The sequence below is a fragment of the Miscanthus floridulus genome, chromosome 9 (genome assembly GCF_019320115.1).
Source record: "Miscanthus floridulus cultivar M001 chromosome 9, ASM1932011v1, whole genome shotgun sequence".
In the NCBI taxonomy this organism is placed as follows: Eukaryota; Viridiplantae; Streptophyta; class Magnoliopsida; order Poales; family Poaceae; genus Miscanthus; species Miscanthus floridulus.
In genome coordinates, this window is record NC_089588.1 from 59,138,498 (window position 1) to 59,154,129 (window position 15,632).

Genomic DNA, 15,632 nt, shown 5'->3' on the forward strand with positions numbered 1-15,632 from the left:
CGATGGAAGAAAAGAAATAGCCATTATTGCCGCAGAAATAAGCCAAGAAGAACTAGAGATACCGGCTAAAAAGCCCAGCATCCTTGCACCGCCAAAAGAAGCCGACATCAAGCAAATCGACCTGGGCACTGGCGATCCCTCCAAAACAGCAACCATCAGCGCCCACCTCTCGGCAAAATAGGAACTCGCGCTCACCAACTTTCTTCGGGACAATAGAGATATCTTCGCTTGGAAGCCGGCCGACATGCCAGGGGTCCCAAGAGAGTTGACTGAGCACAGAATTGATATCAATGAAGGCTCCAAGCCTGTGAAGCAATGGCTACAACGATTCTCACCCAACAAGAAGGCAGCAATTAAAAAAGAAATCATGAAGCTATTAGCAGCCGGGTTCATCAGAGAAATCTTTCATCCAGATTAGCTAGCAAACCCAGTTCTAGTATAGAAAAAGAATACAGACGAGTGGCGCATGTGCGTCGACTACACAGATTTCAACAAACATTGCCCAAAAGATCCATTTGGCCTACCGCGCATTGATCAGATAGTTGACTCAACGGCAAGATCCACCCTATTATCCTTTCTTGATTGCTATTCAGGATATCACCAGATTGCATTTAAAGAACAAGACCAGAACAAGACATCTTTCATCACTCCGTTCGGTGCCTACTGCTACAAAACCATGTCGTTTAGACTCAAGAATGCTGGAGCCACCTATCAAAGAGCTATTCAAACATGCTTTGGTGATCAGATCGGTGAAAATGTAGAAGCATACGTGGATGACGTAGTAGTAAAGACAAAGAATCTAGATGCGCTAATTGAAGACCTAAAGCAAACCTTCAAAATCTGAAAAGGTGGAGGTGGAAATTGAACCCAGACAAGTGTGTATTCGGAGTACCTTTAGGACAACTACTCGGATTCTTGGTCAGTCATCGCGGAATCGAAGCAAGTGCCAAGCAAATTTGAGCCATAATAGAGATGGGCCCTCCTTGAAGTGTCAAAGATGTGCAGAAGCTAACAGGCTGCATGGTGGCACTAAATCATTCCATATCAAGACTGGGCGAAAAAGGGTTACCTTTCTTTAAATTGCTAAAGAAGATAGACAAGTTCGAGTGGATAGAAGAAGCCAATGAAGCTTTCAAGAAACTTAAGGCATACCTCACCTCCTCACCAGTTCTCATACCTCCAAAGAAAGACGAAGACATGATGCTATACATTGCAGCAACTTCTACTGTGGTCAGCACGACGATAGTAGTAGAAAGAGAAGAAGAAGGGCACGTATATAAAGTACAATGCCCAGTATACTACATCAGCGAAGTACTATCAGAATAAAAATCTGGTACCCGCATGTGCAAAAACTACTCTACGCCCTACTGATCACTTCACGCAAGCTTCGCCACTATTTTGAAAGCCACAAGATTACCGTGGTGACAGCTTTCCCACTAGGAGACATCTTACACAACAGAGATGCAACAGGGCGCATATCTAAGTGGGCAGTTGAACTCGGTGCTCTCAACATTGATTTTACCCCACAGAAAGCAATTAAATCTCAAGCCCTTACCGATTTTGTTGCTGAGTGGACGGAGATTCAACAACCTATGTCAAATACAATCCTTGACCACTAGAAGATGTACTTTGATGGATCACTCATGCTAGGCAGAGCTGGTGCAGGTGTTCTCCTAATTTCTCTAGATGGAAAACAACTCAAGTATGTCCTCCAGATATTATGGCAAGCTACCAACAATAAAGCAGAGTACAAAGCTCTCATCCATGGGCTACAAGTGGCAATTACCCTCAAAATCAAGCGATTACTCGTGTACGGCGATTCGGTAGTAGTCATCAACCAAGTCACCAAAGATTGGGATTGCACCAAAGAAAACATGGGTGCTTACTGTGCTGAAATCCAAAAACTCGAAAAACATTTCCAAGGATTAGAAATTCTACATGTCTTGCACGATTCCAACATTACAGCAGATGTCCTCACCAAGCTCGGATCAGACAGGGCAAAGGTCCCACCCGGTGTATTCATAGAGGAGTTATCAGCTCCTTCTATCAAACAACCTGGTGAGACAACTCCAGAACTCACAGCTAAAGGCAACCAGATTCTGGTAATCCACACTTCATGGACACAAGCTTTTATTGATTATATCAAAGAGAATAAGTTGCCAGCGGAAAAACAGGAAGCTACCCGAGTCGTTCGCAGAAGCAAGAATTACGTCCTAGTAGGAGACAAGCTCTACAGAAGAGACGCATCATTAGCAGTACTCCTAAAATGCATCTCATTTGAAGAAGGCAAACAAATCCTAGATGAAATACACTTAGGTTGCTGTGGAAATCACGCCGCTTCAAGAACACTAGTCGGCAAAGCATTCCGCACCGGTTTCTACTGGCCAACCGCTTTGAAAGACGCAGAAGAACTCATCAGAAGATGCAAAAGTTGCTAGATGTTCGCAAGACAGGCTCATGTGCCAGCCACAACCTCATATGCATACCACCCGCTTGGCCCTTCTCCTACTAGGGGCTAGATCAAATAGGACCTCTCAAGAAAGCAAAAGGTGGATTCGAGTACATCTTCGTGGCAATTGACAAGTTCACCAAATGGATTGAATTCAAACAACTAGCAAAATACAGCGCAGCCAAAGCAGTCGAGTTCATCCAAGACATTATGCACCGCTTCGGCATGCCCAATCGAATCATCACGGATTTGGGTTCTCCCTTCACGGCCACAGAATTCCAAAGTTGGGCAGAGGACTACGGTTTTAAAATAGATTATGCATCAGTCGCACACCCAGAGGCCAACGGACAGGTCAAAAGGGCAAACGGACTCATACTAACTGGATTAAAACCAAGATTGTATGAAGAACTAGTAGACTATGGATCAAAATGGATTGAAGAATTACCCACAGTTGTATGGGGGCTACGGACTCAAATAAGCAGAGCCACCGGATACTCACCTTTCTTCCTGGTGTACGGATCAGAAGCCATACTACCCACAGACTTGATCTGGACGTCACCAAGGATAGAGAAATACGACGAAGGAGAAGCAGAACACACTCAAAGATTAGAATTCGACAGTACAGAAGAAGTTAGAATAAACGCTACCCTGCAATCAGCAAGATACCTCCAAGGACTAAGGCGCCACTACAACAAGAATACCCAGTCTCAATCATTACAAGTCAGAGATCTAGTACTAGGAAGAATACAAAAAACCGACGGATGCCACAAACTACTCAGTCCATGGGAAGGTCCTTTTATCGTCACAAAAGTCATCGGACCGGGCACATACAAGCTCATAACTGAAGACGAAAAAGAAATCAACAATACATGGCACATCAGTCAGCTACGAAGATTCTACGCATGAAAACAACTCAAGGGAAAATATGTATACAAGACACAAGAGATCAACGTTCATGATCAATAAAGATAGCGCTCACCAAAAACATATGTATCATTATGACATATCAATATTCATGATCAATAAAGATGATTCTTTCTCGACAAACATATGTCTCATCATGGCTTTCCCCGAGTTGTTTCTTAAAAGCAAAATGGCTGAAAATACGCCTGGGCATCCCGGTCGAGAGCAAAATAGTTGAAAAGATGCTTTAGCTCACCGATGAGGTTAGCTAACAAGCTAACACCTGAACTAAAAAGCAAAATGGCTGAAAAGACACCTGAGCATCTTGGCCGAGAGCAAAATAGCTGAAAAGACACTTGAGCCCACCGATGAGGGTAGCTAACAAGCTAACACCCGAACTAAAAAGCAAAATGGCTGAAAAGACGCCTGAGCATCCCGGCTGAGAGCAAAATAGCTGAAAAGACACTTGAGCCCACCGATGAGGGTAGCTAACAAGCTAACACCCGAACTAAAAAGCAAAATGGCTGAAAAGACGCCTGAGTATCCTGGCTGAGAGCAAAATAGCTGAAAAGACGCTTGAGCCCTCTAATGAGGGTAGCTGACAAGCTAACACCCGAACTAAAAAGCAAAATGGCTGAAAAGACGCCTGAGCATCCTGGTCGAGAGCAAAATAGCTGAAAAGACGCTTGAGCCCGCCGATGAGGGTAGCTAACAAGCTAACACCCGAACTAAAAAGCAAAATGGCTGAAAAGACACCTGAGCATCCTGGCCGAGAGCAAAATAGCTGAAAAGACGCTTGAGCCCACCGATGAGGGTAGCTAACAAGCTAACACCCAAAATAAAAAGCAAAATGGCTGAAAATACACCTGAGCATTCCGGCCGAGAGCAAAATAGCTGAAAAGACGCTTGAGCCCGCCGATGAGGGTAGCTAACGAGCTAACACCCAAAACAAAAAGCAAAACGACTAAAACCAAGCCTGAGCATAGACCAGAGCAATTTCAAGACAAGACCCTCCAGCTACTTGTTCCAAATAGCAAGAGGCTTAGGGGCTACACTGGAGATACCCAAGAACACAAAGATCTACATATAATGAGTTGTTTACATGGCACAAAAGAAGGCTAGACAAGCACTCGACAGATCAAGAAAGGTTGTCAACACAAAGATCTACATATAATGAGTTATTTACATGGCACAAAAGAAGACCAGACAAGCACTCGATAGATCAAGAAAGGTTGTCAACACAAGGATCTATATATAACGTATGGTTTACATGGGACAGAAAAGTACTCGACAAATCAAGAAAGTTTGTCAAGATAGCGCGCAGAATTGTTTACAAGGCAAAGACGAAAGCAAGACAAAGTACTCAGCAAGTCAAGTAACTCTGACCAATTGGACAAATCATCCAAGGAATAAACAAGGCATCCAGGCAAAGAAGACATCAACAAAAATCTTCATTCAAAAAGAAGTATAATGTCATATACAAGGCACAAGCATAAAGGTCAATTACATCAAATCTTCATTCTTGACTATCGGCTTCCTCTGCTATCTTGGACAAAGGCGCCATTGGAGCAAGAACCCGGACCTAGGCCAGGACATTCTTGGTACAAAGTTGGGCGCACCTCTTCACGAACTCTTGGAAACGAGTCAGAATTCGAGGAATTAACTAAGCCCAAGATTGCCCATCATCCGCTAGAGTTCGGAGAACGTCGGCTACTGAACAAAAGGATTTCCATAAAGCTTTCCAGTTTTCAGTAGCCATCGCCAACTTGCCAGACAAGTCTTCAATAGTTTTTTAGGCCTGCACAAGATCTCTATCAGCTCCACGCCTAATCAACTTAGCAAGCGCAAGTTCCTCCTCAGCATGAGTAATTACCTCCTCAGTCTTGTTGTGACTAGAACGAACAAGAGTCTTCATTTCATCAACGCCCTCCAAAAGCTTCTGCTTTTCAACCCGGAGAGCTGGACAAGCCAACAAACAACAAGTCAGCAAAAAGGAGAGTTTGAATGCAGAAGGAAACCAAAAGAACTAGCAATACCATTCCACTCTTTCTTCGCAGCCTCCAAGCTCTTCATGGCCTCCGAGTTCTTTAAAGCCTCCTGGAAAGCAGCATCCCTCTGCTTCTCGGTCTCAACAACCGAGCACGAAGAGCTTTTTCCTCCTTCTGATGCGTTTGATGCTCAGCCTCCATCTTGGCCCGGAGGAGGTCAAGATCAGCTTTCAGGGCGCTCACTTCGGAAGACAACTTTTTCTCGTTTTCAGACGAGAAAAAGAAGCCGGTATGATCATGAGAGAAGGATTGAGCAAAAAGAGACAAAGAAAAACAAGATATAAGGACAGAAGAAAAATGAACATCCAAAGAAGGAACGGCGAAAAAACTTACCTGGAGCTTTTCTCCAAAAGAAGTCGCAAGGGTTGATAAGCTTCCCCAGGCAGCATTTAACTCCGATAGTCGATGAGTGGCATCAAACTGCTGCACCATATCATCAGCAAAAGGCGGACCACCAGAGGCAAGAGAAGGAGAAGGAGAAGCCGGCCGAGGTGAAGAAGGCACGACTAGAGGAATCTCCCGAGAAGCCAAGGCCAATCCCTCAGAAGAACCTGCCACAATGGCCACGGTCACCTCCGGGGCAACCAAGTCAGCAGCGACATCATCACCAGAAAGCTTCATCGCCCCCACAACCACCTCACCGATAGTGTGCTGCGAGTCCTGAGGCTCAGTACTTAATGGCACAACAGAGGGCTAGCAAGAAGTCAACAGAGGGATGAGGGAAGACGAAGGCCTAAAAGTTGATAAAGAAACTCGCCAATGAGAACAAGAGAAAAGGAGAACAGAAGCAAAGAGACGAAACTAGAATCCACTCACCCGGCTATCTTCTTCTTTGAAAAACAAAAAGAAGACCTTGCAGGAGGAACCACGACAGCGAAAATGTCCCCGCCACTCGGTGGCAGGAGCGGTGTAGCCGATACCGGAGCCCCGGAAGAACTCGATACCAGAGCTACGGAAGAACTCGGCTCCAGAGCTATAGAAGAACCCCGTGCAGGAGCCTCAGAAGAGCCCATACCTGACGACCGCTTACTACAAAAAGATCAAAACCAAAGTCAAAACAAAAAGAAGGTTTCAAGTGCAGGGAAATAAGAAAACAACTCACCGCCGCATGATAAGGGGCACATCATCGTCCTCTTCTTCCTCAGTCTCGACCAAGGCCACCATAGCGTCGGCTGAAAAAAAGAACAAAAGAACTCGGTTCAAGACAAAAACAAGAGGACAAAGGGACAGAGTGTATTAATATGCTCACCTAAGAGCATGCTGGCTACAACTGGAGTACCTGGATGAGTAATTGGCTGGCGAGACTTCTTGGAAGCAGGTAAACCAGATGAAGAACCATCCGCTCGCCCCCTCTTTGAGATACTATGAGGACCTCGAGGGACTAGATGGGGAACATATTCTTTATATATATCAACAACTCCGGAAGAAACTCTAGGAAAAACTATGGTGATTGGGAACTTACTGGTTACAGAAGCCCCAGCAAGGTTCTCACCAGTATTCACCATGGCAGGGAGGACATCAAGGGGAATAGCGTCAACAAAGTTGCGCCCCAATTCCTACGAAAAGAATAAAACAACAAGACAAGGAAAATTAAGCAAAAGCAGATACACCAAAAGAAATATAGAAAGAACCCACACGAAGGAAAAACGACATACAGCCAGAGGCGGGTTGTTGGCAGAGTACTCGGAGACAGTAAGCGGGACAATGCTTGCTCCTTTCAGCATCTTCTAGAGACACTCGAGTACCTCCTCGTTGGTCAACTCAAGGGCTAGGACCATGCGTGAAGGATCCTCAGCCCCAGAGTACTCAAAGCCAAGGTTCTCTCGCTCCTTCAGAGGCTGAACCTGGCGACGGACAAAGCTTGAGACAATACCGAAGCTGGTCAAACCCTGCTGCTTTAGAGTGCTTATCCGCTCAAGGAATGGCTAGATCGCCTGGAGCTCATTTGGCGTCAGGGAGTTCTTTTCCCACCGGTCATTAACCGAGGGACCAGATCTAGAATGTATGGCAAGAGAAGGAATCAAATTGGCAGCATAGAACCAATCAGCACACCAATCCCTCACAGAATCAACCAGGTCATAGTCAAAGAACTTGCTTTTAAGACCCTGGCGAAACTGATTCCCATAGCTTCAAACGAAAGAAGTGACGGAAAAGAGAAAGAGAAGGAGGAATTCCAAGGAAAGCTTCACAAAGATGTACGAAAACAGAAAGATGGAGGACAACATTAGGAGTTAGATGGTTCAGACTAACCCCAAAATAACTAAGAAATTGATGAAGGAAGGCGGAAGCAGGAAGGCAAACACCGACACAGATAAAGGAGACGAAAAGGATAATCTCACCAGGACCTGGAGCAGGGACCCGATGCTCACCTGGAACTCTCCATTCAGCAATGGCCTTGCTCTAGATCAGACCATCGTCGGCAAGCTCGCGAAGCTGGTCTTCAGTTGTTGTCAGAGCCGGCCAAGCTTTCTGGGCAGCCCTCATGGCCACGAACTCCTAATTTTTGATCACGGAAAGAGACGACTCCTCGTCCACAAAGGTTGCCTAGGACTTGCTCATAGTTTTCTTCCTACCCATGTACTAACGGAGGCAAGAAGGAACTAGGGGAAGAGAAGGCTTGGATGGTGGCGCTAAGATGGCGGCGGCAATGGCGACAGTGGATTTCTAAAAGCTAGGGTTTCAAGGCAAGAGAAGGGCAGTAAAGAAAAAGAAGATGAAGGGTCTTTAAATAGATTTTTACAGCAATAAAAATGGCCCACCAGGCCCATTAAAGCATCGTGTGAGAATGCAATGGTCCATTTACTGACACAGCTAAAATGACGGAGGGCACAAATCCACACAATAGTACAATTCAACGGGCAGATTTCAGACTTATCCATCCAGCACCACGGCGGAGTTATCAGATTACTGCAAAAAACAACCCGTCAACCATGGAGAAAAGAAGGGCCACCTCACAAGGAACATAAGAACTCAGTTTTTATGGAAAGAACTCAGAAATCTCATGAACAACCAGGACTATAGCAAAAAAATAAATGACAACTCAGAAGACAAGATTATGTCCATTACAAGCAACTTCAAAAATAGAAGATTACAAATCTTACAAGACCCAATGAACTCGGTACCATGAAAAGCAAAGTAGCAAAGAGGAACCCAGACACGGCTAGGCTCTAGAACGACTACGTGTCCCAAATTACTACTTGGAAGGACAAACCGCCCTCAGCTACACTATTTTCTTCAAAGGATGGACGTAGTGCATCCAAGGCGAAAATCAGCAGCACGGTGGGACAACATGGAGCAGATAAGGCTGGCAGGCATCTGTCTACCCAAGACCGATGTGATGCTGGATATGATGTTGATCTGCACCAGACAGTCTCAGGACAGGCGACGAGGATCAACCCAGAACTGCCAGATGAAGGAACAAAGCCCACATCACAAGACTTCCTCCAACTACCGCCACGTACATCCTGGTACATTGCTGCTGCAGGATTAGCCTACCTCTAATCCCTATCACAAGACTCCCTCCAGCTACGGCAAGACATACAAGAATTGCAAAATATGCCCGGGGGCTGCTCTACTTCACAAACTACCATATTCATTACTACAGAGACTTCAGAACAAGCAACAAAATGCTCAATGAATAAAAACAGCACTTCGAGAGGGTATTTATAGATCGAAGGAGCGGTGTACATGGACTAGGAGTACCAACAAAACAAGCCTAACAAAGGACACAGTGAAAAGATAAGGCTCAATAATGGAAGACTCAGGCAAGAGGGAACAGTACTCGAAGACGAGCATATTCAGAAGAATATACCAACACAGTACAACCCATGAACAAAAGGCATTTACACTCAACCACCACCATACAACTACATCTGACAACAGCAGACTACCAGAGAATATGCCAAGACCCTGCATTCGAGTTCTTCCTGAACAAAATAACCCGAATATATGCTCGGGGGCTGCAAAAGGAAAGGTATACAGTTCTTCCGAACAACTCAGATTCAAGACCCTCCAACTTTTTGTCCCAAATAGCAAGAGGCTCGGGGGCTACACTCAGTGAGTGCACTTTTTCCTTAAAAAAGTGCACGTCACTCAGAACACCTCTTCAAGATAGACGACTTCAAGGCCACAAGATAAAAAGAACCCGAACATAGCTATATCCGAGCTCTTTTCGACAAAAAGAACCCGAACATAGCTAAATCAGAGCTCTTTTCAACAAAGAAACCAAGTATATGCTCAGGAGCCTTTCAACAAAGAATCAGGGAGATTTCAAGAAAAGACCCTTAGGAAAAGACCCTCAAGCTCCTTGTGCCAAACAATAAGAGGCTCGGGGGCTACATCCAAATGGGGGTACTTTTTTCTTCAGAAAGGTACACACCATGCAAAGATCTCACGAAGCACTGCATGGTTTCACTCAAGAAAGCACTCGAACGATGCTTGTTCCTGCTCGACAAGACTTGAAGGAACAAGACAAGGCTTCTAGAACTCAACCATGAAGTGCTCGGGGGCTTGTCGGTGCGGGACCCATGGGATACCCCGGAAGGAAGAGAGAAGAACTAGCCTAACTAGGATTCTTCCCCTATAATCTTAGTATTAGTATTATTCTGTAATCCTACTAGGAACTCTCATTGTAAACTGACTAGGACTCTGGCCTCCTGACTATATAAAGGAGGGCAGGGCTCCGTGGATGGGGAGTTCAAGAGAACAATTGTACAACACAACACTTTACAATCAATCCAACACAAAGGCTAACGCCGACTGGACATAGGGCTATTACTCGATCAGAGATCGAGGGTCCGAACCAGGATAAATCGACTGTTTTTTGCATTTATCGTCGAGTTTTGCATACACTAAAGCCCAAACATACTGCCCCGGGGACCCCCGTGGTAGGCTATCGGTGGTCAAACATCGGCAACTAGCCAAGTCCCTTGAAGAGTGACGTGCTCTCGAGGGGGAACTTGACTAGATCCGCAATGTTGCCTAGCTTGTCATCTCGGAGGTCTTCGGGTCGGTGCCAAGTACTAATGCGCCCGCCATCCGACTGGCGGAGGTTCCAGATGAGGTCTGGGCCCTCATCACACACGGGCTATTCTACAAAGCATTGGGGGTGTTGACTTCAGTGGCGACATACCACCCGGACCTAGACTTCGCCACTATCTGCAGCGGGTATGTCGATGGCTTGAGCACGGAGGACATCCAATCGCTCGGGGAGAGCATGCTGCCGCACGCAAAGTTGGTGGTAGAGCAAGTCTCTACACAGTGGGTGATGGATGCCCGCCGTGCGGACCTAGCCGATGGCGCGCGTCAAGAGGACATCGCCCATCCTATGGATGGAGTGGAGCCTGGGTCAGAGATGAATGTCACCCCACTTCCGATGGAGCCGAATGTTGTCCCGCCGGAGAGCGAGTAGCCCGTGCCCTTGCCGGTCGCACCGATAGCCGATGTCGTCGGGGATCCATAGTAGAATTTCTAGAGTAGAAGTAGATGTAAAAAGTTAAGTTTGTGGGGGAGCCCCCGTGCAAACATTTTTTGTGTACTCAATGAATCAGTTTCATTTTTTGTGATGGAATCACTCCGTTCGGGGAAGCTTGTCCCATTCGTTCCTTGGTTTTACCTTAGCATAATTTTGTTTTTTATTCTTTCTTTTTCATACTTGCCCGTTCATCCTATAGGTTGCAACCTTAGGAGCCCGAGCGTAGCCCACGAGGCTTAGCTGCTCGTAACCATAGGTAGAGGCGAGGTGCGATCAGTCGGAATATTTGAAGCAAAGCTACGTAAGGTAAATTCAAGGAATGAACTACCCTTTCGTTCGGGTAGGAAGGAGTTTTGCCATATGATAGTAAACGAAAAGAGAGGTGGTAGTGCACCCCCCTAGGGCCCCCAAGTTACCTGAGCCAAAAGTGTTCGGGTCGGGGCACTTTTATAGGAGCAAACATGAAGTAAACAATGGTAAGACTAAATTTTAGGGGAAGAAACGACATAGCTGTTCCAAGCGTTGGTGAGAATGTTGTCATTGTCGTCCTTCCATCGGTAGGTGTCTGGTTAGATCACCTCGTCCTTCAGTCATCTGGATCCTTGCCAACTATGCCCCCTTTCCTGGCCGCTGCTTTTTTACCTTTTTCTTCCTTTGGCCCGCCGGCCTATCACAGAAGGCACTTGAGGAGCTCGTAGTCCTTGTAGAGGTGTTTGATGGGGTACGTGTGGTTGGTACATGGGCTCTCCATGAGCTCATTGAAGTGGTCTGGAAGACCCTGCTAGGGCTGCTTGCCCATGAGATCAGTCGTGGTGACCAACGCGGAGTTGGCCTATCGGCAGCGATCTTTTCTGATCTTTTTGCCCCTCTACGTGGAGGGGCCCTCATCCTGATCATCGCGCTTGGCCTTGTCTTTGCCTTAGCCTCCATTGAAGCATTGCGGGAGCAACACTCTCTGGATGCATCGGGCAAAGGCCCGTGGTCCTGGGCTATATGGGCTAGGACTCCGATCGTTCGGCCAGCAACCACGCCTGGGGTGTGTTTCACCACTCCTCACGATGGTCTGGTGGGGGTCTATGTTGCCTGCCATTACTATCGCTCGATGCTTGCCATCATCCTGCTGGGACTGATGCTGGTCGCTGATGATGCTACGAGCATCTTGGTTCGGCTCGAGCCGCTCACATACAGGCGGTCGGTGTGGAGCGAGCGCCAGGTCAGACCGGGACACAGATGCAGCCTCCTGTGCCATGCTTGATGGCTGTAGCAGTGAGCGGGTGGAGTGATTTGTCTGGTGTGTCCCCACTCCCCTAGTGGAGAGAGAGGCCACAAGTCGGTGTCATGATGCGGAGCTCTCTGCCTATTGAACGGCGGCGGTCTCCACCAGTGCCCGGAGGTTCCGGTGGATCGCCTGTTCCTATGGGTCGTTCGGCTTGGGAAGGCCGCGCAGAAGCATTATCGTAGCGGTGATGTTTTGATCAGCCCAAGCGAAGTATAGGGGGTCGTTCCCCTCATTCATGGTGTTGCGCTAGACTCGACAGGTGCGACCTTGGGTGTCGCTCGCCAGTTTATGCGCATGTGGCACATTATGGTGCACCGAGCGCGCTGGCGTAGGCAGCGGCTAGTTCAACCGCTGTTGTTGTAGCTCCTCGCCATGCTCCTGTGTGATCGCAGGGTTCTTCACATGAGGGTCTAGAGAGGTGTGATTCTACAAGGACTATGCTACCACCGGTGGCTATCTCAGAGCATCTGCCATAGCGCACTCTCAGGACGGATGATGGCTAGGCGCCACGTCGCTGATGCTGGAGCCGTCACTCTCAACATCGTCATCCATGAAGTCGAGGAAATAGGTGGGAGCATAGCTCGCCATCCCCATGAATTCAGATGTGAGAGGGGGCGGCGTTGGCGTCCTTCGGAGCCCCCAAGCATACGCATCCGTGGGGGATGCGAGGCCGTAGGGGAACCGGTCGCATGGTGGTCGCGGCGGGGACAACGGGATCCCTACGGATAATCGGCGGAAGATAGAGAATAGCAAGTAAATAATAGCATGTACATTACTCATAGCGGGGTTTGAGCAGAGAGTTTGCTTAGAATAAAGCGTAGGCGCCTCGTCGTTGAAGTCACCGTGCATCCTAAACCCGATGGAGGGCGCCCCTCCGACGGGCGCCAGAACGAGTGCCTCCTCGTGGAGGTGTAGTACGCTGAGCCGATCGGCGACGAAGTCTAGGCTTCCAAAGAGGAAGGCCTGGGATGGCTCAAAGATGGATGGAACCCGTATCCCAATAGGTGGGAGTGCAGGAAACTCTAGTGAGCCAAAGCGAGTCGTATCGCTTGAGCCTGCCATGGTGAAGGTGGTGGAAAAGTGGGCCATCTAATGACCAAAAGTGTTGAACATACAACTTCTTCCCCATGGACAGCACCAACTATCGGTGCAGAAAGTGACCGACACGTAAATATTTGTAGTTTTGCCGTACATTGTGATCGGAGGTGGCCTAGCACTCAATGACACAGGGTTTATACTGGTTTAGGCAACGTGTCCTACATCTAGTTTGAGTCGGTCGGTGACTTTATTCCTAAGCCCAGGTGCATGAAGTTTGCAGTGGGGTTACAAATGAGAAGGAGAAACATGGGGGGTACAAGAGGTCCGGTCGGACTCTATTTAGAGGGGCCGAGAGCGATAGGAGCTCTGCTATGTGCTCTGTTGTTGTGTACTAGTGAACTTGATCGATCTGAATCAACTTAGATGTGTTGGAGAGAGCACATCTCCTTTTATAGATGAAGGGGATGGCCTTACAAGTGAGAGGGAGAGAGTGTGTATGCTTACTAAGTCTTGTTGCCCATGCCGGCGAGTACAAGATGATGGTAGGCGCCCACAATACTATTTGATGTCAGATGCACGTGGGAGGTTGCATTGTCTTCTTCTGGTATGGTAGATGTCAGTGCCTGCCACACTGTTGATACCTAGAGGCATGTGAGGGGTTTTACCATGTTTACCAGGTATGGTAAATACCGGCACCCACAACACTATTGATGCCTAGAGGCATGTGGGGGGAGCCTTACCGTGTTTATCTAGTATGGGAGTTGATGACGCCCACAACACTGTAGGGGAAAATGTTAGCACCTACAACACAGCTTGGGCTCTATCATGTTAGGGATGTCGTAGAGTACTATCCTATAGGTGTACAGGGCACGTTCCTTGGTATTGCGGTTGACTTGAGTGCCCTACCTTACTTTCTCCATCCATTCCCTAGTCCTTACCGGGTAGGCGTCCTTGGTCGGTTGGTCCCAGTCGGCTCTAATTGCACCAGTTGGAGAGGAGTTGTAAGCAGGGGTTCAGCGCATCCCTAGTCGGAGAAGCGGGTCAGAGTCGGAAGTGGTGTTTGGCCAGGCCTTCTGGTCAGAGAGGCCATCTGGAGGTGGGCTGGAGACTAAAGTGAGTGCTCCAGTTGGAGAGGTGGGCCAGAGTCGGAAGCGAGCGTCATTCCTCCTCGGCCAGGCCTTCTGGTCAGAGATTAGATCATCCTTTTGTCCTATCATCTAGGTATTTACGTCGGCCCATGAGTTGCGCATTGCTCGCAACATTGTCTATTGGGCCAAACCTTTGTTGGGAAGCCGATCCATGAGGGACCCCTAGGTTTACGAACCTAACATGTAGTTTCTAGATCTTTTGGCTACCCCAGAATCTTACCTTTGTCGAACGGAGGAACAACAACTGCCAGCAGAGCTATTTGTGATTCTATCATTTTATTAAAGCTATGATGGTTCTTAATGGCAGAAGCAAAGCTATCCATTCTATTATTTATGTTCTCTAGAATTTTATCATTGGTAGCTACCTTTCTAGATAATCCCTCCATAAGTTTGGATTGGTCAGCAATTAATTCTCTCAAGGGTGGTTGATTGAAATTATTAATATATTACCTTGATAGTTTTACCTTGTTAGATTGGTCTCTGTTGCTAGTTCCATCCTTGATTCTGCTGAGGACAAAAATAGTTGATGTTGTTGACAAAGTTCACATCCTCATAGGTTTCAGGATAGTTGCTCCCTGAATGCCTAGTGTTTCCACACACTTCACATGTCATGCAAGAATCATGAATATGCATGACCTCTTGCTTCTCATTGGCTCGATCTTCTAGCTTCTTCATCAGTAGATCCATCTTAGCAGACAACATGTCTACCTCCTTGAGTTGATGCATACCTCCACCCCTCTTGTGGATCTAAAGACGTTCTTGATTCCAACCTTGGTTCGAGGCCATCTTCTCCACAAGAGTTGTTGCAGCTGGTATTGTGAGTGATAGGAATGTACCTCTAGCAGCAGCATCCATAGTCTCACGGGTACTATTGGTCAACTTGTGGTAGAAAGTCTACATGAATAGTCAATTCTCCATCCCATGATGAGGACATTCCGTAATGTAATCTTGAAAGTGTTCCCATGCCTTAGGGATAGATTCATCATGTTGTTGCTAAAAGCTTCAGATTCTCCCGTGCAGAGCATTGGTCTTGCCTGTTGAAAAGAACTTTGCTAGAAAGGCAGTGGAGCAGTTATCCCATGTAGTATTTCTATCTTTGTTGGCGTAGAACCATTGCTTTGCCTTCCCCAAGAGTGAGAATGGGAAGAGATGAAGTAATATGGCATCTTGGGTTACTCCTTTGATGGTGAAAGTGCTACAGATCTCCAGGAAGTGTTGGAGATGTGCACTCGCATCTTCATGTGCCTTTCCACAAAACTAGCTTGCTTGCACCATGTAGATGAGGGTTGGCTTG

General features: G+C 47.1%; 1 non-coding gene across 1 annotated transcript; it reads left to right on the forward strand.

Annotated features, from left to right (window-relative positions):
- Positions 1–15,254: 15,254 nt before the first annotated feature.
- Positions 15,255–15,363, forward strand: LOC136484472 (small nucleolar RNA R71). The gene has a single exon (XR_010765991.1). It is a non-coding gene; the product is annotated as a small nucleolar RNA R71 (small nucleolar RNA).
- The last annotated feature ends 269 nt before the right edge of the window (positions 15,364–15,632 follow it).